General features: G+C 37.1%; 1 long non-coding RNA gene across 1 annotated transcript; it reads right to left on the reverse strand.

The window, feature by feature from the left end:
- Positions 1-4,212: 4,212 nt before the first annotated feature.
- On the reverse strand, positions 4,213-23,610 carry LOC121082941. The gene is made up of 4 exons (XR_005826181.1): positions 23,339-23,610; positions 21,499-21,584; positions 10,021-10,179; positions 4,213-6,477 (listed from the first exon to the last, which is right to left on the reverse strand). It is a non-coding gene; the product is annotated as an uncharacterized LOC121082941 (long non-coding RNA).

Here is a 23,610-nt window from a genome sequence, read left to right on the forward strand (position 1 = left end):
TACTTCATGGAATGAGTAGTGAGATGCTTGTGAATGAAGGTGATTTGTTGCCTTATTTTTTTTTCTCTATTTATCTACTCCCAGAATGTATTCTGAGCATTTATTATTTGACTAAGCCAGGATTCATGTATTTATTTATTTTCTGACATCTTGACAAAAAATGTAGGTAACATATCCTGATCAGCAGCATGATAGCATGTGGGCAGGGATTTCCAAAAAAATTGTATGCTGGTATAATTTCAAGTTTGTCCATTGGTTCTGATAGTGCATGTATTCTGGGATTGCTAAACCCTTTTGAAAATCCCACTGGTAATACTGTCTGAATAGCAGCCACTGTGACAAAGTTTCCAGTAGGTTATTTAGGTGTGCACATACAGAAGCCTTGGTGTTAAGTTCACAGTGGACTATGTGATGGCCAAGAGTTCTTTGTTACACTTCCTATAGTCCCTTTCCAAAGAATCAGTTAATGCTGCATGCTATATTAGAAGATAAAAAAATAGTTCTAGAGAAGCATGCCTAAAAACTTAGTCTGACCAATACAAATGTGTATATTCCATTGCTTTCTCACGCATTCTTTTCAAAAACTCCTAATGGCATAGCGAGGAAGAATGGATTACCAGTGCCCCAGTGATCTTCTGGCAAGTCTCTGTGGTGAGTGCCATCCCCATTGCCATACAGAAGCAGAGGTGATTCTGCCTAATGTACAGAAAGAATAGAGCAAAGTGCTCTGCCATCTCATACATCACCTTTGTTACAGCTCTGTGGCAGATTTTAGCCTAAGCTGTTATTGCTGCATGTCAGTGAAGTCAAGGGAGATCTTAACTGACATAGCCTGGTCTAAGAGTAATAGTCACAAAAGATGTAAATATTAATTTAGAAGATGAGCTAAGTGGTTTAGAAATTACATCTTTGAAGCTAGCCATGCCCTCATAATTCTTGAACCATATTATAATTTGTTAGAGCAACCCAAATCTGCATACTCTTCATTGATTGTATTAAAATAGATGAGCAAGCAAATATTCATTTAAGGCAGCTAATTATGAAGCTAAAGTATTACAGTTTTATTTAGTTAATTAGGGATGGAACACTGCACTAGTAAAATAAAAGTCACAATTAAAATAAGCTCAAGAAGTCTAAGGTCTGAGCCACCAAGTAGAACAAAATGTACGTACATTGAAATGTGTCACTTTCCAAGAAGGTTCCATCCCAGTGAGCAGGAAGTCAAGCAAGAGTGGCAGGAACTCTTGAGTGGATGAACAAGGAATTCCTAGTAAACCTTAAATGTGAAGGCGAAGTGTGCTGGCAAAAGCTGGGACACGTGGCCCAGGAGGAGCACAGAGGCATTGTCTGAGGATTCCAGAACACAGTTAAAAGGCCAGACCTCTGTGGAGTTGAAGGTGGTGAGGGATGTGAAGGGCAACCAGGACTTCAGCAGATACATCAGCAGCAAAAGGCGTACTGGGGAAGGCATGGGCCTGCTGCTGAATGGGTCAGGAGACCTCGTGACAAATGACACAGAAAAGAACAAGGTGCTGAATATCTTTTTTGCCTTTGGCTTTCAGCAGTCCCAGGCCTCTGAGACCGAAGGTAACGTTTTGCCCTCAGTAGAGCAGAATCAGATTAGGGAACGTTTAAACAGAATAGACAGGCACAAGCATATAGGACCTCATGGGATGCATCCACAAGTGCAGAGGGAGATGGCCAATGTCACTAACAAGGTCACTCTCAATTATCTTTGAAATCTCATGGTGATTGAGGGAGGTTTGTGAGGACCGGAAGGATGTAAATGTCACTGCTATTTTCAAGAAGACAGAAGGAATACCTGGGGGCCTACAGGCTAATCAACCACACCTCAGTCCCTAAGAAGGTGATGGAAAAAATCCTCCTGTAAAGCCTTTCTAAATATATGAAACACAATAATGTGATTGAGAGCCATCAGCATGGATTCTGAAGAGGAAATCATGCTTGATCAACTTGATAGCTTTCTACAATTGGATGACTGGTGGATGAAGAGAAAGCAGTGGATACTCTTTGTCTTTACTTCAGTGATGTTTTGACACTGACTTCCATATCATTTCCACAGACAACCTGATGAAGTGGACAAGTCTAGTCTAGATAAGTGGAAAGTGAGGTGGATTGACAATAGAAAACAGGGGGAGTAGCTGAAACACCAGATGGGTACACAGCCAATTAGAAGTACCTGAACAGGCTGGAGAAATGGGATGACAGGAACTTTATGAAGCTCAGCAAAGGGACATATCAAGTCCTGCCCCTGGGAAGAAATAAACCCAGGCACCAGTATAGCCTGGGGGCTAACTAGCAGAAAAGAAGTTTGACAGAAAAGGACTTGGAGGTCCTGGTGGACATGAAGTTTGACAAGAGCCACCAATGTGCCCTGGTGGCAAAGAAGACCAATGGTACTCTGGGCTGCGTTAGGCAAAGTGTTGCCAGCAGGTCAAGGTAGACGGTCCTTCTCCTCTGCTCAGCACTGGTGAGGCACATCTGGAATGTTGGGTCCAGCTCTAGACTCCTGAGTATGAAAGAGACATGGACATACTGGAGGACATCCAGTGCAGGGCCATGAAGATGATTAGAAACTAGATCTGTCATATGAGGAGAGGCTGAGAGACCTAGGACTGCTCAGCCTGGAGAAGACAAGGCTCAGGAGTATCTTATCCGTGTGTATAAAACCCTGTTGAGAGGGAAGTAAAGAAGGCAGAGCCAGACACTTCTCAGTGGTGTCCAGTGACAGAATAAGAGGCTGAAGGTACAAACTGAAACAGAAAATTCAAATGTAAGAATGAACTTTCTTTGTGTGAGGATGATCAAGCACTGGAACAGGTTGCCCAGAGAGGTTGTAGAGTCTCCATCCTTGGAAACATTTAAAACCCAAGTGAACATGGCCCTAGGCAACCTCTCACTGAATCTGTTGGACCAGATGATCTCCAGAGGTGGCTTCCTCCCTCAGCCATTCTGGGAACCGGCAATTCTTTTTAATTTAAATTAAATTCTTTTTTTGAGTTCTATCTCACAAAACCTTAAGAAAGGCTTATTCATTTTGCTCTACGATCCCAGATGTGATTCTAGCTAATAAATTACATTTACTTCCATGGATGAAGAAGATAGCAGTGGGCAATGTAAGGGTAAAGCTTTGGACAACTGGCAGAAAAGAATTCATTTAACATATTAAGAAATATGTATTTATAGGTTGGTGTTTGTCTGACCTTTTCTTGCTGTCTACATTAACTTGGCATCAAGTATATCCTAGAACGCCTGATACTCTCCTGCTGGCTATACAGCACAAGTTGTTGGGGGTTTTTTTATTTATTTTATCAGAATAAGTGGAAGATAGTTTTCATAATGAATTATTTGCAATTTTTCCAATCTTATCAGTTTAGTATTTATGGTTCACATATGACATTCCTTCTGCCCTCAGCCCTAAAAGAACTCCTAAAAGAAATTATTTCCCTACTGACCTTTACTAGTCCCCTAGAAAAGTGCCATCTGTTATTTACTCATCCTCACTCCCCTGCTTGGCTGTAGAGTTTTATTTTATTTCTTCCGTTTGGTGTCATGATGTTATTAAGGGTTTAGGCATAGCAGCCATAAGTAATTGCCCCAGAGCAAATGCAAGTATTGAATCTGGTGCACACAAGGCTGTGAGCATGTTTTCAAAACCTAAAATGCTGTGAGCTGTCAGACTCAGTCATTTTGTTGTGTACGGTCCTTATAGTATATAACAGAACTGGTGATATTTGTATAGCTCTACAAGAAGTGTTCAGAAACTGGGTAGCTGCCAGTAGTAATTCAAGATTTAAAATATTCTATTAAAAAAGAAAAAAATTACCTGTTTTGATAGATGCTAACACTAAAATGTGTTGTCTATCTTGTCTTCTTTTATTTTATCCAGAAACACAGACATGTTCCTGACTGCCAATTTAAAATGTTTACTTTCATTGGTCAAAGACAATTATAAATTATGCATTGGTGCATTGTTAATATATAATTTGCCTATGCAGGGCTGAATTTTCATGCAGTGAATTATTATTTCAAAAAATCATTTTGGTATTGTTAGTTAACCCTATATACATATTGACATAACAGAAGACAGACTGTAAAAGAGATGCTAAAAGCATTAACAGCTATGCAAGATCATTGATAGGTTTGAAACTGATAGCCACCCTTTCCAAAAAAGCTACTCAAATTCACATTAAGCTGATCTAGAATAGGAAGCAAAACCACTTCAATTTCTTTGTATTAGAGACAGGCTGCAACCCAAAACTAATTATCAAGTAAAGTTACTTGAGTTAATCTTCCGATCTTTAAACCCTGAAACCCTATCTATTCTATCAAGTAATTATATTAAACCAACTCAGAAATGGTTTTCTCTTGTTAATCTCCAGCCAGAGAAGCCATTAAAAACAGAATAATTAACCATAAACGATTTTACTTGCCTGATTATATTTAAGCTTCAGATGGACTGTTTTAAATGCTAGCAACATATGGATGCATCTTACCTCTTACCCCAACCCTGAAAGGCAGAATTCAGTGTTTTGATCCCAGCAGACACAATGTTTCCCTCTTCTTCAGATTCTTTTTCTAATACTTCTGTTTTCTCATTCACTGCCTTTGTTATAATGTATCTATTCAATTTTAGGACCATGTTATTCCAGTACTCTCCAGGAAGGAAATAAAGTTCTGTTCCCCTCTGAAAGGGTCTAGATTTCTAAGGAGATTTTTTTTAAAAGATCTGCCCATAATGCAGTGGGAGGCACAACAGGCTGACAATGACAAAATAGAGAAGACAGAAAAAAAGATCAGATACATACATTATCTGTACAGGTCCTCCTTGTGTTTTAAACTATCCATGTGAAAGAGATTGAATGAAGAATGACTATCGCTTCAAGTGATCATTTTTGACATAAACTGTGATTTAGAGATTTCTGCCCCCAGTTAAGTATGTTTAGGTATGAAATGACTTTCACACAGTTTAAAGGGTGGAGGTAAAAGAATCCGTACTACCTAAGCATATACTCCCACCTCAATGTTATCTTTCCTGTGTTCATTTTCCAGTTTACTCTGATTCTGTTTCTTTTCCTTATGCATATTCCTCATCTTTTTCTTTTTTTTTTTTTTTTACACTTTTTCACCCTCTGCATCTCCCACTCTACCAATGGACATACAAAGGTGTCAAACATGTTATCAGAATAAATGTATTTTTGTGGGTAGGAATATCCAGCAAGAAAAAAATGAGGTACATAACTGATTTTAAGATCAACTCTGCTCCCTTACCTCCAACTAAATCAAAAACTTCAGAGATTTTCCAAGTCAGTCTTAATATATGATACCTGACTTCAGATCTCACCTTTTTTCCTCACAATGAAGCTGAGCTGCATCAGAACATGCCTGGACTGAGCCCTTTATATCTTTAACAGGGCCTGTAAAAGTGTTTTATCAGCTTCCTTGGCTAGTTTTGCTTTTTAAAAAACATTGCTTCAGCCAAGTTTTGCTTTTAATTTTCCCATCAATTCAGTCAAGCGAGTCAGAATGAAACTCAAAGAGCTGGAACCAAAGTTAAAAATAATCCATCATAATTCCACTGTTCTAGTCAAAATTACCACATAGCCCCCACTGGAGTAGAAGCCTGGTTTGTTATGACAAAAGGAGGTGGTATTAAGTGTCATTTAAAGTTATGGGAGGCACATTTTTAAGTTTTGAAGTATTATTTTACACTTTTGAGAGGGAGGGGAGGGAAGAATGCAAATCACTGTGATTCAGTTCAGGAGCCAAAGGTGAAATGCAGATTTTATTTAAGTTTAGCTCTGTGATATTAATTGTTCCACTTCACCTTTTTTCTCCAAAGTCTAGGTAGTTTTAGACATTTTTAAAAAGAAAACATACTGTGGATCGTGGATCACGCTTAAAACAATATAAAAGGGTTTTCTGTAAGCACTGCTGTTACTAGGACTGCTCATACCCAGATATTTCCTGCCCTGTGTAGTTCCTGACAATTCAGCAAGGGTTACAAGAAAGAAGTATTCAAACACGTGTTTTAAGTGAACTGGGGGTTGGTTTTTGGTTGACTGTTCTCTTTTCTTTCTCCCCATCTTCATGCACCTACATGATACTACATGTAAACTGAAAAGTAACTCTTTTCCAGCTTTGTTGCTAGGAAGAAGTTAACATCATTGTTGGTCTCCATTTTCCATTTCCAAGTCAGGAAGGTGAAGATTATTATGATAAGGATAAGAATGGGATTGTGTTTGGTTTTGAACAGAGTGAAAAATAACCATTTTTCTTCTTTACAGCAGTGATAAGAAAGACATCTGTCAGATTCAACAGGAATAGCCCCAGGCTGTCTATTTAAACAGTGTCCCTTTTGCTACCCCATTCCTTTGTCCCCTGAGATCCACACAGTCTTCTCTGGGAAGGATTCACTTCATCTATCTGTGAAAGGCAAGGGGATCTTCTGGTATCCTGGAAAGAAGGAAAGTCAGGATTAAGTTATGTATTTTCTCCACTCCCTTGAACAATGAAAACAACACTGAAGATTGTGATATGAAGTAAATCCACCAGTAATTTTAACAATCTGACTCTACCAACAGGTACGGAAGAATTTCCTGCCTCTTGGTGAGTTTTACAAATGTAAAAATTAATCAAAGAATGCTCTGGACCAATAATAATACCAAAAAGAAGAGCTAATAAATCCCATTAATTTAGCAATATATACATACCATAAAGTATCCTAGGAACTTCTGGGCTGACCATCAGGTGACACCAGCTAAGAATTTGAATGTTTATTTTTGCAGCCTGTTTCATATCTGAGACAGTAAATTCTCTTATCTTTAATTTTTTTTTTATTTTTAATTTATTTTTTAAAATGTATGCAACAGTAAGATTTTGCTCCTGTGAACTAGCAGTTATATATATGCCTAAGGCAGGGCATCTTCAGCTTTCTCTAGCATCATAAAGATGGAAGCCAATGTTTGGCAAATCCAGGAAGAGGTGTGGGATTTTTACAGGTAAAGTGACTGTAGCAGTTTCCCAACACCTGAAACAAACTGCTATTTAGTATTCACAGCCATACCTGACTTTCCTTAACCAAGCATTTGGATGAGAGAAGGCTTATCTTCAAATTAAGGTCAGTCTCTGGCCTAACCAGCTTTCCCAGTGTACATGTAATCTTCAACAAAATGCTGGTATATTTATAGCTTAATCTCAGCAGTCCATTTGAGAGTTCAAAGTAGTTTATTGAAACGGAAAAGAGCTTAAGTTTTGTTCCCTCTGAATATCTGTTGTGTAATGACCATTCCTACATTTCCAAGTCAACTCATAACAGAATTATACTTCATGTTCCCTTTTTTCCTCTCCCTCTTACTGACGATTTGGTCAATTAACATGTCCAAGTATTACATCTCTTAGAGAGTCAGGAAAGTGTGAAATTGCCTTATAGTAGTGACAAGGATGAAGAAATCTTCCAGAGTCATTACTACAGCTCTAAATCTGGAGTCAAAATTAAATATAGCATATACTATGAGCTAAAAGCCAAAGAAATGAGGAAATATTTGAGTCATTTGCTCCAAATTATTCAATAGCCACTGATACAAAAAGATTTAGGTCAGAATCGCAATATGAAATTTGAGTTGCGCTTCACCTTGTCTCATTGTTCTAAGAGACAGTTAATTAAACTGAATTTTTCCCACTAACATTTTATTCAGTCCTACCTTTTCTGTATCATTGTGGCTGGGAAGGTGTAAAAGAGAAGCAGATATGCAGACCTGAAATAATTGGAATAATCTGAATACTGCTTATGCCGTCCTTGTTAAAACTGCTGCTGCATAGCAAAACTGAGTTATTAAAATGCCTGCTATAGGTATATGTTGATGTATTCCAATAGCAAAGGTGCTTCGGGAAACATTAGAAAAGCAACACAATGCCTTTTGATGAGTAACTTTCCAATATGGAGAAAAATAATGTTCTTATTTAGCTGCAAAGCAGGTACTTCCAAGCCACATTCCTGGGTTTTTTTTTCCATTATGGAAAAAGAACATATGAAAAGAACACCACTTTTAATTGAGATCATAGAATCATAGAATCACAGAGGTTTAAGTTGGAATGGACAATTAAAGGTCATCTAGTCCAACCCCCCTACAATAAGCAGAGACATCTTCAACTAGATCAGGTTGCTCAGAGCCCTGTCTAGACTGACCTTGAGTGTCTCAGGGATGGGACATCTCTGGGCAACCTCTTCCAGCGTTTCATCACCCAGGTAAAAAATGTCTTCCTTATAACTAGTCTGAATCTACCCTGTTTTAGTTTAAAACCATTACCCCTTGTCTTATTGCTACAGGCCCTATCAAAAACTCTGTCCCCATCTTTCTGATAGGCCTCCTATAAGTATTGAAAGGCTGCAGCAAGTTGTCCTCAGAGCCTTCTCTTCTCCAGCTAAACAGCCCCAGCTCTCTCAGCCTTCCCTCACAGGAGAGGTGTTCCAGCCCTCTGATTATTTTTGTGGCCCTCCTCAGGTCCATGTCCTTCCTGTGCTGAGGACTCCACAGCTGGATGCAGTACTGAGGGTGGGGTCTCACCAGAGCAGAAGGGCAGAATCACCTCCCTCATCCTACTGGCCACACTTCTTTTGATGCAGCCCAGGATACGGTTGGCTTTCTTCCAGCTCATGTCCAGTTTTTTATCCACCACTACCCCAAAGTCCTTCTCCACAGGACTGTTCTCAATCCCTTTATCCCCCAGTCTGTACTGATACCGGGGGTTGCCTCAACCCAGGTACAGGACCTTGCACTTGGCCTTGTTGCACCTCACTGAGGTTCACACGGGCCAACTTCTCAAGCTTGTCCAGGTCCCTGTGAATGTTATACAATCCCTCAGGAGTGCCAAACACACCACTCAGCCTGATGTGATCCGCAAATTTGCTGAGGGTGTACTTGATTCCAATATGTCATTGATGAAGATATTAAACAGTACTGGTCCCAATATGGACCCCTGAGGGACACTGCTCATCACTGATCTCCATCCAGACCACTACTCTCCCGATCTAGCCACTTCCTTATCCACCAAATAGTCCATCCATCAAATCCATATCCCTCCAATTTAGAGAAAAAGATGTTGGGGGGACCATGTCAAAGGTCTTATAGAAGTCCAGATAGGTGACAGTAGCTCAGTTGCCAGCAAGAAAATGGAGCATCTGTCAAGGAACACGGTGATTGAAACGCTGGACTTAAGAAATCATCTGAAACCTTAAAATCTTCCTAAGCTTTCAGATATGGCATACTTCAGTAAGACAAAGATATGTAAAGTTTATTTGTGCATGTATATAGGGTGAGGGGGGGGATCTAATGCCTTACTGCATTCCTAATGCCAGGGTCTGAAGAAGATTTCAAGTCTCTGATTTTAACATTGACCATAATCCTAAAGAAAATGTTTACTAAAATGACGCAGAGAGATGTGTTGCGTTTCTGGGAGGGTACATAGATTATTATGCAAGACATAAATAGGGAAAAATCATGGGATTCCACTTGCACAAAGATAAAGACAAATAGAAAGCAATCAGAGGTATGCCAAATCCTTTAACAACAACAGAGAACTGGGTATAGCAGTGACATTAGACTGTGCAGAGGCAGTAGATATACCTGTGTCTTGAGCACAACTTGTGGAGCCAAATGAGCTTAGCATAGGGTTAGAAGATACATGGATGATAGCAAACACCACATCTTTGTTTTCCTCAATTGTCTTACAAACAGAAGGAATCTTTGTAAAATAAGTGGACAGAGGAAAAGTTCTCACCACTTTCTGTGCATGAGGGAATTGGTATACCTTTTGGCAGTGCAATGGTTCACTAGTTACCCTGTAGCAGCTCTTTCTCCCGTATATGACTTCTTGCTTAAAACCTTTTTACAGAAATTCATTAATTGTTCCCTCCTCCCTGAGTTATGACACATCATCATATGCAGGACTACGCTAACACATTAGAAGGAAATTTGATGTGTTACATAAAGTTACTACCTGTGAATTTTAGTGGAAATCTCCATAGAACCAATATCATAGTGAGTTTCCAAAATTTTCACTGTCTTTCAACTTGGTTAGCAAGTACAGAGCCTCATTTTCCATACTGAACATCGTGTCAGCTGTGGAATTTCAGTTAACAGCCTTTAGACAGAACATCTGAAGAGGAAGAACATATTTTACTCTGAAGGACCTTGATACAGTCAGATCAGGAGCGTCAGGATCTCAAATGTTTTATGTCTTGCTTGGTTGCATAAGGCAAATGATGCATGTGAAAAAGACACAGATTCTATATAGAGATACTGTGTGAAACTTTTGGCAATTTGTGAGTAGGCTGGATGCATCATTAATGTAATTTATTTTTTTATCTACTGGGCATGCAGTTGGAGCAATATATTATTGTGAAAATCAGAGAATAATTTAGAAGATGTCACTTCATGAAAATTGCAGTCACTCATGGCAATTTGATAGAGAAAAACCAAGAAAAATCTGAAGTAGATGATATCCAACAGAAAACTTGAATTTCACTTGAAGTTCCTGGTGTTACCTCCTTAATCACCTGGACAAGAAAATATTTGAGGCTAAAGGGAAAAAAAACAGGAGAAAAGGTGAATAAATAACCCAATACGTAACATGCATTTCCCAGCTATGATAGGGAACTGTTCTATCCATATTTGCAAAGTGTTTTCTCAAGAATCTGGATGTGAGTAAATTTGTCTGAAATAATCCAAGTAATTTTAGATTAACTGGTCCTTATACATCATTGTTCTCCAGTAGAAAGCCTCATATTTAATGCTGTCTCAGTGTTTCAACACCCACTGCTCTCCTAAGTTTCTGTTTTAAAACTGGTACAAGTTACTGCAGATAAGAAGAGGAGATTCTATTGGTGAAGGCAACATCATCTTCTCTTCCATAACTGGTAACAAAAATAATTCCTATATGAAAGGCTAAGATGTTTGGCCTGGCAGCTATACAGAAAGACATTGCATTGGTGCCATGTTTTTACATATCTTGAGTTCTGGTTTTATACTGTTCCAGTCAGTAATTTCTTGTTCATACATTGCAATCTGATTTGAAGCAATTGTAAAAAGCTTTTCCCATAATTCTTCTTGACTAAGTGGTTAATTAATGTTCATACTTTTCTCTATTTTATATATGCTATAGTCTTATTCTCAGGAAGGAGTATCTTAAATCATAACACTTTCATCACTGGTAAATTTAGCTAGTAGAGCTTGCTGTGGAGAAAAAGAGCATGAGTTATTTATATTCTTTTAAATGTTTGAATTTGGCAAGAAAATAGAATGAGATAAAGAACAAGCTTTGACTGATGACAAAATAAAACTGTGTAAAATGCAGCGACAAAGAGACTAAACTCCATTCAACAGGCTTGTAACAAAAAATAGTTCCGCTTGTTCTAATAAGATATAAATTACAAGTTTCATCACACTGCTAAACCCTCACAGATGCATAGTCAGAATAACCTGGTTAAACTAATAATTTAAAATCTCTTAACTGAGAGCTATAGCAGTAGCTTAGAATAAATATAGGTAAGACAAACATTAAGACTAAGGCTGCTTCTGTTTTGTGGACAATCAGGCTGAAGCAGAAAACCATAGTAGAATCCCCCATAAATTTGAATTGTCATGTTTTCTGGCTTCATTATCAGACAGAAGAGAACATTTTCTATAAAATGGGTAACTAAAACCCTCATTATCTGTTCCATTAGAGCAGAAAGTAAATATTCAAGGTTAAGGGAATATTAAAAATACCAATATGTTTCATTTCAGAAAACCATTTTTGACCAAAATACTTTATGTTTAATTTTCTCTGTGTATGTGTATGTAATGTATATGTAATAGATAAACAAAACACAAAATTATTTTGGCAATTGGATTACTGTGGTTTAATGCAACATAATCAATACCATGGTTTTGTTTTTTCCTTTAATAATTTACTAAACATGTTTATTAGGAGGATTACTCATAGAATTTGTGAATTTAAAATGGTATTGTGTGTGAATTCCTAATTAGTAAAAATGTGAATGTACATTGCAGAAGTATGACTGAAGTGTCATCTGACCAAGAAAGATCATAGATATTGTAGCATATGCCTGCACCAACTTGAGACTAACCAATATGGTACAAAATGAACAGAAAATTCTGTGAACTGAAGTTATATGGGGCAATGGGAAAACATCCGGCAGCAAGCATAGTTTATTTTTCTGAGCAGCACAAGGACTCGGGACACACTGAGATCTGAAAGTATTTCTATGAGTTTTCCACTGCTGTAAATGTAGGAGCAGCTGAGGGCATGCATAAACCAGGGTGCTAGTAGGCTTGTGGATGCAATTGGGCTGGTCCATCCACCCTAGCCAAGGTACACCAACAGTGGCCACCCTTGCCATAGCATGCCCTGGCACATCCCTTCCCAGCTGGAGATCAACAGCACAGAAAAAGCTACTTCTGCTCCATGGTGCATAATTTTTCAGGTTTATGTCCCTAGAAAACATCTTCTCATCCTTTTTTCTGCAGCCCTCAATACAAACTGGGAACAGCAATCGGAGTATCTTTAGGTATCTCTCTGCTAGCAACCCAGACAAGGGCAGTGCACATGCAGGCCTAAGCAGTGGCACATGGTCATCCATATAGATTTACGTTTTTTCAGCTGGGCCACCTATTAGTCCCCAAACCACATCCAGGTGTTGCCAGAGTGCTAGTATAGACCAAGGACCATTCCCTGTGGGCAGCTGTATGCAGTCCTGTATTCAGGGGGTAGGGGAGGACTGGAGTGCATACAATCTGTGACATGCTACTCATGCCTTATGCCCTGGCCTACTTGTTTAGTAGAATCACTTTATCAAGGACCTTGCTCAGTATGTGATACCTATAGCTTTTAAGTAGTAAGATCAGAGAGACCTCAGGCACTGTATCTTAGGGAGGACAGAGGACTGGAAATGCCCTCCTCTGATGTTCTTTGGGCCATTATAGAGCTGCTCCCTTGACGAAAAAGTTGGGGTATTTTAGCAGTACTTTAGAAAAGACATTTATTTGCTGGTGTGAACTATACCTTAGGATTTAATATCAGCTTTGCAGAATAGACAAAAATAAATTCTTATTCACTAAATTTCAATATACATCATACAGTGAGTGAATTGTTCTGTGTCTACAGACTTTTAATTGTGCACCTTTAAAAATATTCTTATAAGGAGCTATCCATGCTCAAACAGGAATAAAAACAGGGAACCAATTTCCCCATGCTTGTAATAGAGGATGGCACAACTGTAAGCAATTAACACTCACCACATTCTAGATTCTTAGTTTAAGAGATGTCTGATGTAAAGTAAACCTATGCTTGCCACCAAACAGTTTTCAAAAAGAAAAAAAATATTAATATTGTTATAGCAGCAATTTGTGAAATTTATGGGTCTATTAGATCAACATATATCTCAAGGGAATTCCTGTAGATTCTCAAAATATTTTAGAAAGACTCTCTTGCTTCATCTCTTTAGATTATAAACCCCGGCAGAGTATATAAAGTACTGTTTATCCCTGTTAGCTCTCTAAAACACACCCTTTGCCAGTGAGTTCTCTCTAAAACACACCCTTTGTCAGTGAGCTATTCTAACTGTAATTAAATGTTTCCTAGTGAATTTATGAACAGTTAAGCAGACTGTTACTGGTTCAGTGAAACAGCTTTTCATTTAAGAAATGTGAGACATCATCATAAAGCACCTATTTAAATATGGTAAAACACATATTTGAAACACCTCTATTTGTAAGACCTTGGGCATATGTTCAATTGAGTATTGTGTGTTTACACAGCAGATATTAAATGTGGGTTTTATCTCACCGGGCTTGAGACAGCCAAAGTGAGGAAGACTACATCAGCAATAGTCAACTTTGGCTTTCTTAAGAGACCAGTAAGCATGTTTTTTAAAGACCAGTTTGTGGGATCTTTGCTAAAAGTCTTTACTTGCTCATATGAATCCCACCAGAAAAGACAGTGTGTTTTCAGTAATGTTCTGACCTGTTTTGAGGCTTTGCAACATTAATTGAAACCAAATCAAAGCCCTATTAAACTTTTGCACTGCACAGTACTTTTCCATATAAACTCAGAAGTTTTGCCTACTTATTTTATTCCTTTTGTGATTTGTTTTATTGTGAATATTGGACAATTTGGAGTAAATTGTCTAGCTAAAATAGTCAGAGGGGAAATGGATGCCAGAGATCAACTCATCCAGTTGAGTTAAATGAGGGATAAGATTTTCTTTACTAGTTTAGTTAAACCAAATAACACCTGAAAGAAATACCTACCTACCTACCCTTTAAAATGAAGTGACACGTATGCAATAATAGGATTAATTCCAGGACTAGCATCAAACCTTACGGAATTCCAATCAAAATGATAAAAGTTACAGTGCTGTAAAATAGGTTTGCATGCATATATTCTGTGATTTCTATGCTTATAGATATGGGAAACAGCACTTTTTATTTCAAAATGGATGTCTAAAATTGATTTTCAAAGCTAGAACCACAAAAAACATAGTCATGTTATCTACTGAGGCTTTTCTGTTTACAGGAATAGAGATTAAGAGAATTTGTATTAATAAAAACTTCTAAAAATACAGAAATATCTATTTCTTTTTCTCAAGCTCTTCTCAAGGTGAGGGGACCTCATTTTCCTGCTCTGTATGTACTACTCTTAGAGTACGCAAAAACTAAGCAAATGAACAAATATATATCCTGCAAAAACATTTGGCATGCAAAATTTCTATAAGTATACTTCCCTGGAGTCAAAAATATGTTTTTTAATGGCAATTTTATGATGTTATTGATGCAGATATAAAGAAATCAGAAAACTAACCTATTAGCTAGAGTTTGGGGAGGAATTTTGTGGTCACTTTGTATTACAATTCTGAATTCTGAGTAGCTCTTAGAAGCACATTTTGCATGTTAGCAGTATACAATACGCTCAGTTATAAATATACTAGATAAGACCATTCTATTTGCTTACAAGCTATTATAATAAGTAAGGTCTTTCACTGTTGCTCCCTATAGCAGCTGATTTTCAATAGCTGACCAATCATTAAAACATATATCTATAGTAATTTATATATATATATATATATATATATAATTTATTTTCTAATTTTAAAGTAGTAGTTTTCCAGGTAGTTCCTAGTGGTACCTAGCCTAGGTACAACACACAGCCACTCTGCCTAGTACATATTGCTCTTAATATGAAGTAAATTTCTTGTTTGACTTACTGGCTGGAAAACCACTATGTTTCTAATAACCATAAGGAAATAGTTTTGAAATTTTCAAAAAAAAATATATTTATACTGAGAGATCTGACCTCAGACACCAGACAAAATATTCTCTATCAGGTATGCCTTCATTTTTCTTTGCATATGTTCATTCAATGTGATTGGGTAGATCTTGCAAAGCAACATAAATGTGAAAGAACTATAGAGTATATATTAATATGGGTGTGGGTTGTATAAAGAAAGGAACATTTTACCATAAAAAAATATTCAATGCTTTTGAAATGTTTGGCAACATGCCAAAAATGCAGCCTAGTATGTCTGATGAAGCAGATTTCATGTTCCTATAAGCCTATCCAATGAATGAGCTCTCACTTTAAAAGGAAAGGTACTGTGTTAAGAATAGTTTATTGTTTTTTCCTAAAATACCAAGTCCATCAATGACCTAATGGACCAATGTTTGCTTTTTAAAAGGTAACAGTGGATGTCATGAGTCTTCCTTCTAGAAAACAAAAATCCCAGCTTCCACCCTCTACTGTCAATGACCTCTCTTCTGCACTGCATACAGCACACAACCTCAAATCTAATTTCAAATGGGTTGCAAATGAACTCAAGGAGAAAGATAGTATCAAGCTAAAACTGACAAAAGAAGCCATTCTTTAAACTTTGTTGATAAGAGAATCAATAACTAGTTGGAATCATTCTAATTTTCATTGTGAGCTGAATCATGAAAGGAAAATTCTCTGAAATCCAGCTGCTTGCAAAGTAAGTTACATAAAATGAATAGTCATACAATTCTGATAGTATATGTTAATTTACTTTTCTAGTAAGAACCAATACTGCTGCAAAGCAACCTTACAGTCTTAGATGTAAAGATCTGTGGAATAGTTTGCCAGATATTTTGAAATAGCCAGGAAATAGCTTTTAGGGAGGATTTTCCAGATTATTGCAAAGACACTATATATCATTCTCCTTCTAGCCCAGGATCGATAAAACTAAAGAATACCTATACAACATGTATGTTATAGGTGGAGAGTCACACTGCTCAGGGAAGTTGGACATACTTCCACGTTTTCTCTTCTTGTGTGGTATGTAGCACACAGAAATCGCACCAGTGGTGTAATATATTGTTACTATATAATACTTTCGCATTAATGTGTTTTTAAACATAATACTGACAGAGGTACCCAGAGCAGCATAACTATGGCTTAGATGGTGTGTGTCACAGAGGCCTGAAGTTCTTTCAAACTGATGAGACTCCCACCAGAAAGACTTAAGATTTTCCCTAACTGTTTGATAAAAAGATTGAAGAAATTACCATGGAAGACAAAAATTTGAAGTACCCTTAAAATCAGCAGCACCCTAACTCCAATAAAGCTAAAAAGAACTGAGAAGCGGAGTGATACTTTCTTGTGCAACAGTTGTATTTGGTAACTAATAACATTAGTAAGAAGCTTCTGAGAGTACTCTTTCTGATGGAAGACACTTTCTCTAGCAGTATTGCAACAGAACATCCTACATGCTACATTTTGCAGTATGCTAGATTTCACTACTGTAAAAAGTTTTAGGAGACACTCAAAACATTTAGGTGTTTCATACAATGACTGAGTGGAACCGTCCAACTGGGTAACAAAGTGCTTGTTATTCCAGTCATTTCACTAAGTACCTACAAATTTGAGTCCTTCCACAAAGTGACTGTCTGAAAAAGTAATTTTACAGTCACAGAAAATTTTAGTCGTTAGTGAAATGACTCATTTCACAATGTAACTGCAACATAAACCAAACATGAGACTATGACCACATTCAAGTAAAAGCATATTAATAAGAAACTCAAAGAGGTAAGAATATCATCCCCTGTATATGAATCTTTATTTGTCTTAATGCATATAAACTTAAGTGTATATACAAATAAAAGTCATGCTTGTAAAAAACTGTAAAAAAATGGAGGCAGATACACAGAACATGTTATTGTCATACAGTACAAAATGTTTCTGGGCATACAAAAGATTTCTGGACATACAAAACTCTTAGCCCATAACTTGGGATAGCTGGATTTAAAGGGAAGTAAAGTGACAATTTTTGTCATCTGCATTCCATATTTAATAGTGTGGTTTCTATATGACTGGAACAAGATGGGGACATCAAGAGACATGCTGCATCCAGCACAAGGTGATAGCACCCTCTATGTTCCATGGTATTGCATCAGATTTTGTTCCACCATTCTGAATGCCAAACTGTAAGGATGAAAATCCTAAGTAACTCCATAAAATAACTCTTAGGTACCTTTCTCAAACATGTTTTTCTGCTCTTTTCAAAATAACCGCAGGAAAATCCAAACTCAGCCAGCAACAAAACAAGCTTTAATATAAAACAAAACACTTAATACATATGGAATCACAATGTTGAAACTGCACATCAAATATTAAGTTTTCCAACTTGGAAGAAAGGGAGAATATACATTATAAGAAGGTTTTAAGTATTTGAACAAGTGTTATTTATCCTTCTGGAACTATGACATATTGTGATCCTGTGCCAGCAAAGCACTTAGGTATGGTCTTCTCTTTAAGCCCAAAAGCAGACCACTGAACTATATATCTGCCTGCCTACAAATTTTTAAATTAACAGAATGGTCTCAGTGTAAATTTGGAAGTTTAGTTTAATGCTATCCATATAATAATGAACTGGATCATTTCAGCACATAAATGTAAAAAAGTGCCAAATGTAATGACACATGGCAACCATAGCAGTACTACCACAGAGCCAATGACTTGAAGGGAATAGCTCTTATAGTAAAAATTAAATGTATTCTCAAGCTGGTTTATGAACCCATTCCATCATTACACTGTCCAGACAACATGCAGTGAAAGTAAGTCAACAGACCTCAAATCCCTGATTCAGTGTTGCTCAAATCATACGAGCATTGCTACCAGGGCTGTTTTAGAAGCAGTTCACAGTCCCTACCTGGAACTATACTTTGAATTGAATATTATCATTATGAAATCTGGTAAATGAATGTAGGTACACAAGGTTTTGAAATGTTCATAAACTCATAGAAGATGTGCTGTATACAGGTTGAATTTTTTTTTCATTATTATATTAAACCTAAGTTATTTGTTGTTCATATACTGTCTACTCTGCAATGAAAGAGGCAAGATTTCTCAACCAATGTTATTCTGAGGTTCTGCAATTACCATTACATTGTAATAGATGTGCTTTAAAAAGAAAAGGTAGGCTTATGAGAAAAGTGATTTTTCTAAGCAAGGGAGATGTGTTAGATACGCACTGTGAGGACTTTCAGTGATGCATTTGATGATGCGTCTTGTAGAAAGCTCTTGAAAAATATGCAAATGATGGAAGTTCTAAAGGAAATGTACGCTGGGTAAGAGACCAACAAAAATGAGGAATCCAACAGAAGTGAGACAAAATATCCTACTCAAAAAGGATACATACATTTTTTCAGGAGCATTAATGGAGTCATTCTTGCTTAGTGTTTTATCCATAGCCTTGAAGTAAAACATAGGAGTATGCCTAGGACATTTGCTGGTGACATGAAACTGAAGGTGGATGTCAGTACAAGGCAAGATCAGGTTACCATACTGACAGACTTTGTGATTTTAGGACTTTAAAAAGAAGAAAAAGGATGAAAGTCAATGGGAAAATGCAGAATTGTGCATTTAAATATCTCAAAACTTTTGCAGTACTCTGGGGAGGCTTGAATAGCACAGAGAGCTCAGTGGATCACTGAGCTTCCACAGGAAAGCAAATTATTAAATAGTGAATGTGATTCTAGGTCATAAGCAGAATTTTTTTTCAATTAGGAAACATAAAAATGAAGGAAGAAATAATGAAAATAGGTAACTAATGGAGGTATGGAACAAGGTAACTATGAAAACATTGCTGAAATTTGGTATACAACTCTGGCCACCGACGCTAAGGAAAATTTACAGAAGCTAACTGACAAAGATAAATGAGTCTTAGGATGGTCAAGTGAATGGCAGTCCCAGGCTAGGAAAGCTCAGCTTTTTCAGTCCAAATTAGTTGTTTCAAGGGGACATGACTTTTTCATAAAATATATCAAGAGGGGAAACATAAGTCCAGGAAAACTTTTAAACAAAAAATGCTATTTTTCGCTTATGAAGAAATTACTGTATAAAGACAAGCAATATACTTAGCCTAGAAATTACAATTTTTTCTAACTCTGGAGCAGTAATGTTCTGTAACACAGAGCTGCTAACTGGAGTGAAAATGTGCACCTTTGTGTGAAAACTTCTTAGTGCCCCACATGAGATCGCGTATCTCTCTTTCCAGTTGTGTGATAACTTTGCATGACCAAAACTTGAAGAGGCAGCAAGTCTAAACAGTTTTAAGTCCAAGTTGGTAAGCTCCTGGAAGTGACTGGGGCAAGATATCTCTAATGAATACAATGGGTTTTGAAACAGAAGATCAAACCCAACATTGCATTTTTAGTTATACTTCCACACAATTTGATACTTTTTAAAATCACAATTTTAGAATTCTCGTGATGTGTCTATACACACACAAATAAATAAAAAAATATAATATACTTAGCTATATTTTATATTTTAGCCAGCTTTACACTACTTCAGATACTTCATTATCATAATTATGCCATCAGGTAAGATCAAATAAAACTTTTTCAGCATTTCCAACTTAGAGAATTGATTACAGGATCAAATATGACTTAATCAGAGACAGAAAGGAGTAAAATTAATAGCTTAGGTTGGGTTTGTTTCACAAAGCTCAGTTCAGCAGTTTATTTTGCTTTCTGTTGAATAGGTTTAACCAGTACAGTGAAATTAATAATAAATTAATTGATTTTTAAGTCTTGTAAGCAGTCTGGATCTCATTCACAGGCATTGTTCTTAATTATAAAAGGTTATAGTTGAATTCCTTCAATATATGTGACTAACAAAGAGTAGGCTTAAAAAGTAGGTCAACTGTTCTTCACAAGTACAAAGCAATGTTCATATTTCAGTACAGTGTGAAAAACAGATTAATTTATGATGCAAAAATTCTGCAATCACACACCTGACAACTGAGTGAAACTGCATCTTATTACTAAAAATTAATTTTAGGACTGTAAAAACAGCTTTTTTCACCCATGTTTGATCACCATATCTCCAAACCTAATATTTTACATACAAACATAGGATGCATTCTTAATAGTTATGTATGCATAAGACAGTTCTTTTATCTAAAATTCTTTCATCAGCAAATAAAGTAAAAGTACCTGTGCCTGTACTGCTTTCCTCATAGATTCATCTTGAAGAAACTGTATTTTTAAAAGTCTAAATGCTTAAATACATTCTTACATAAGGATCTGGCTTGCATTTAGCAAAGCTGATTTTCTCAAAAACATTATAGGTAAAATTATGCAGTCCATTATAGACTTAGTAAGTGGTTTGATATGTTTTGTGCTCCCTGTGGTTGTTCATTTTTTTGACCACTGTGTGGTTGATCTTGGTGGCTAGAAGATTAATTTAAATTTGTGTTTAAAATAGTAAAGTTTCTAAAAAGATGTCTTCAAAACATAAATCAAATTAGAGAAATGTTTTTTATTTAAGATTTCCTAAAAAAAAAAATCGTTCATTTCATCTTTTTTCCATATTATTTTCATATTTAAAACTAATTCATTGTGAGTTTACAAACACTTCTGGAAAACCCATGTGCACTGAATTCAGCCTTCTGTCAACTAGGATCTCATGCTCTCCACTTTCTGCAGGAGATGGAGCTTAGAGTTAATGCTGCTTTTAGTCTTTATCCACAGTTATTTATGCATGTTTCAACTGATTCAACTCTAAATGAGTGGAAATCTCTACTCCATTCTCTAGGCAGTTATAAGATTTAAAATATTTTCGATTTTTTTTATATATGTTGCTTTTTGTACTGTAAATGCTGGCTCACTTAGAAACATTAAGTAAAATTTAACTAATTGTCTGTCTAAGAATAATGTGTGACTATATGAAGAAGAACGCTTGGGTCTGATTATGCATCCTATTAGAGTGAGTTTAGGATGATGAAACTTCAACAACCCAGTTAGACTACAAATAAATTCTAAGAATTTTGAATAAATTCAAAGGCAGAGGGTGGGGTTGGGTTGGTATCCTGCATTATACAGAACTCTTTGCTATTTATTTTATGGTATCCCTGGAAGAAAAGATGACATCTGTCAGTTATACCAATCTTGTATTTACCTGAAAACTGTTGATAACCTCATGTCCAGCATCAAGCATCTGTCAGGCTTTCAGTCTTTTTCAGTGTTTGCATCAATTATGGCAATCTGCAAAGTGACAATGAATGCACAGCTCAGTGGATGAAGACCTTTCATGCTGAAAGGTGTATATTGAGCCTCCAAAACCAGTGGAAGAAGGTGGGGTTGGGAGTTGGCAAGATGGTCTTACCCCTCATTAAAAATTAGTAAAGCAAGTACAGGAAATAGTACCTAAACTGACAAAGGAAGTGACATGGTATTTCAGTCCTCAAGACTATGTCCTCAGTAAATTACAAGTAACTGTGTTTTGGGAGAGGAGGCAGGCAGAAAAAAAAAAAGGGGGGGCGAGGGGAGGGGGTGGGGGATAGAACGAGAGAGAGAGGAGGAAGGAAGGAAGGCATAGGAAGTAAAAAAAAATGGAGGGAAAAGGTCAAATTTGTATGGTGTCCCTGGAAAAGTTACAAAGGGAAGTTACCTATAGACACGAACAGCTTCTGACAGCAAGGAGAGTCCTGTTACGAGATGCAACCTATAGCATACATACTGAGGAAGGATAGCATCCTGCTAAAGGCAGTGTTATGAGACTTCTACATCAACAGTGAGACACGGTTGTTCTGATTTATTAGGGCCACATACATTAACTGTGGAGGGTTTGCTTTCTCTTTTTTTTTTTTTTTTTATTGTAGGCGTTTTAACAAACTCTCAGAGTATCATTGTTCACTTTATATGTTGTAGACAAATACCTTATTTGCATGAATTCATAATGACTTCAGAGAAAATGGCTATCAGTGAGCAATGCCTCCCCACTTTCATATGGAGAATTTCTAAATCAGGGCAGTAGGACACCCTAAGATTATTAGTGCCCCAGGATATTACTCCAGGTATTAGAGTAAAGCTGTCTGACACCAAAGACAGCTCAGGGATGTTTTTACACCTTGTACCATGAGAGTCTGTTGAGCAAGCAGTGTCTTGCAGCAGTCTGTCCTAAGTTGGGATGCTCCCTTGGGTGGGGTAAAATGTTGAGGAGCTTGCTGTATTCTAGGTGAATGTTCACACAGAAATTAACCTGCTGTTATCTTCCTTTCCTGATTTTTTTTTTCTTTGTTTTGAACCCTTAATTCATTAGCTATATATTACTACCTAGTAACGCCATGGTTTATCAATTCTGTAATCGTAATTTCCTGCAATCCTCACTGTATTTCTCCTTTTATGCAGTATATACAGGGAGATATGCCAAAGATCATACAGACAGAACAACATGAATGAATTGATCTCAAGAGTTTTGACTCTCTTGACCAAAATCTCATCCTTTTCTGCCCAGTACAGATGGGGCTTACCAAAAATCACACTGAAATCAGTAAATGCCAGAAAGCAACAGCATGGTGCACATTTTTAGTTCCAGATCCAATGAAAAAGCAATGAAAAGACATAAAGCTCAAAAAGTAAATGAAGCTGTAAAGAATGAAAGGAAACATTGGGCCCCAAAGCAGTTAAGCACTTAAGTCAACATTGTAATGGCACTTAAGCCACAATAACAGTGCCAAGCATGACATTTCCTCAGTTTTAACTTTCAGTTTGCCTTTGAAAACTAACCATTCAGCTGTACTTAAAAAAAAAAAATTAAAAAAAAAAAAAGACAAAATAATCTGGGTTTTCTCATGTGGGTAGCTGAGGTATCTGGTAGTGTAATAGATTTTCTGAATTGAGGCTGTACAGGAGGAAACAGAAAGGGTGCAAAACAGAAAAGCTAAAGAAGCAGAATGAGAAAATAATAGCAAACAGAAAGGTGAGGGCATCTGTGATGTCCAATGTGGTCAACTTACCAATACCAGCTTCAGCCTTGCTAATGACGACCAGTAGAGTTATACAACGTATAAAAGCCAAAACTGGGCACCCTGAGGATGCAGGCAGGTTGTTTGCTGTGGACTGAAGACTGTGCTGCTGAGCCAGCATGAACCAGGAGCAGGCTTCTTCCTGGACAAGTCTGTGGGCTTCATGGAGCTTATCTGCTACAGCTTGACCTATCAGCAGCCTGAGCAGCCAGGGGAAACTGGCTGAAGAGAAGTCAGAGAAAAAAGATGGCTGAGAGGCCCTG

The sequence above is a fragment of the Falco naumanni genome, chromosome 2, assembly GCF_017639655.2.
Source record: "Falco naumanni isolate bFalNau1 chromosome 2, bFalNau1.pat, whole genome shotgun sequence".
In the NCBI taxonomy this organism is placed as follows: Eukaryota; Metazoa; Chordata; class Aves; order Falconiformes; family Falconidae; genus Falco; species Falco naumanni.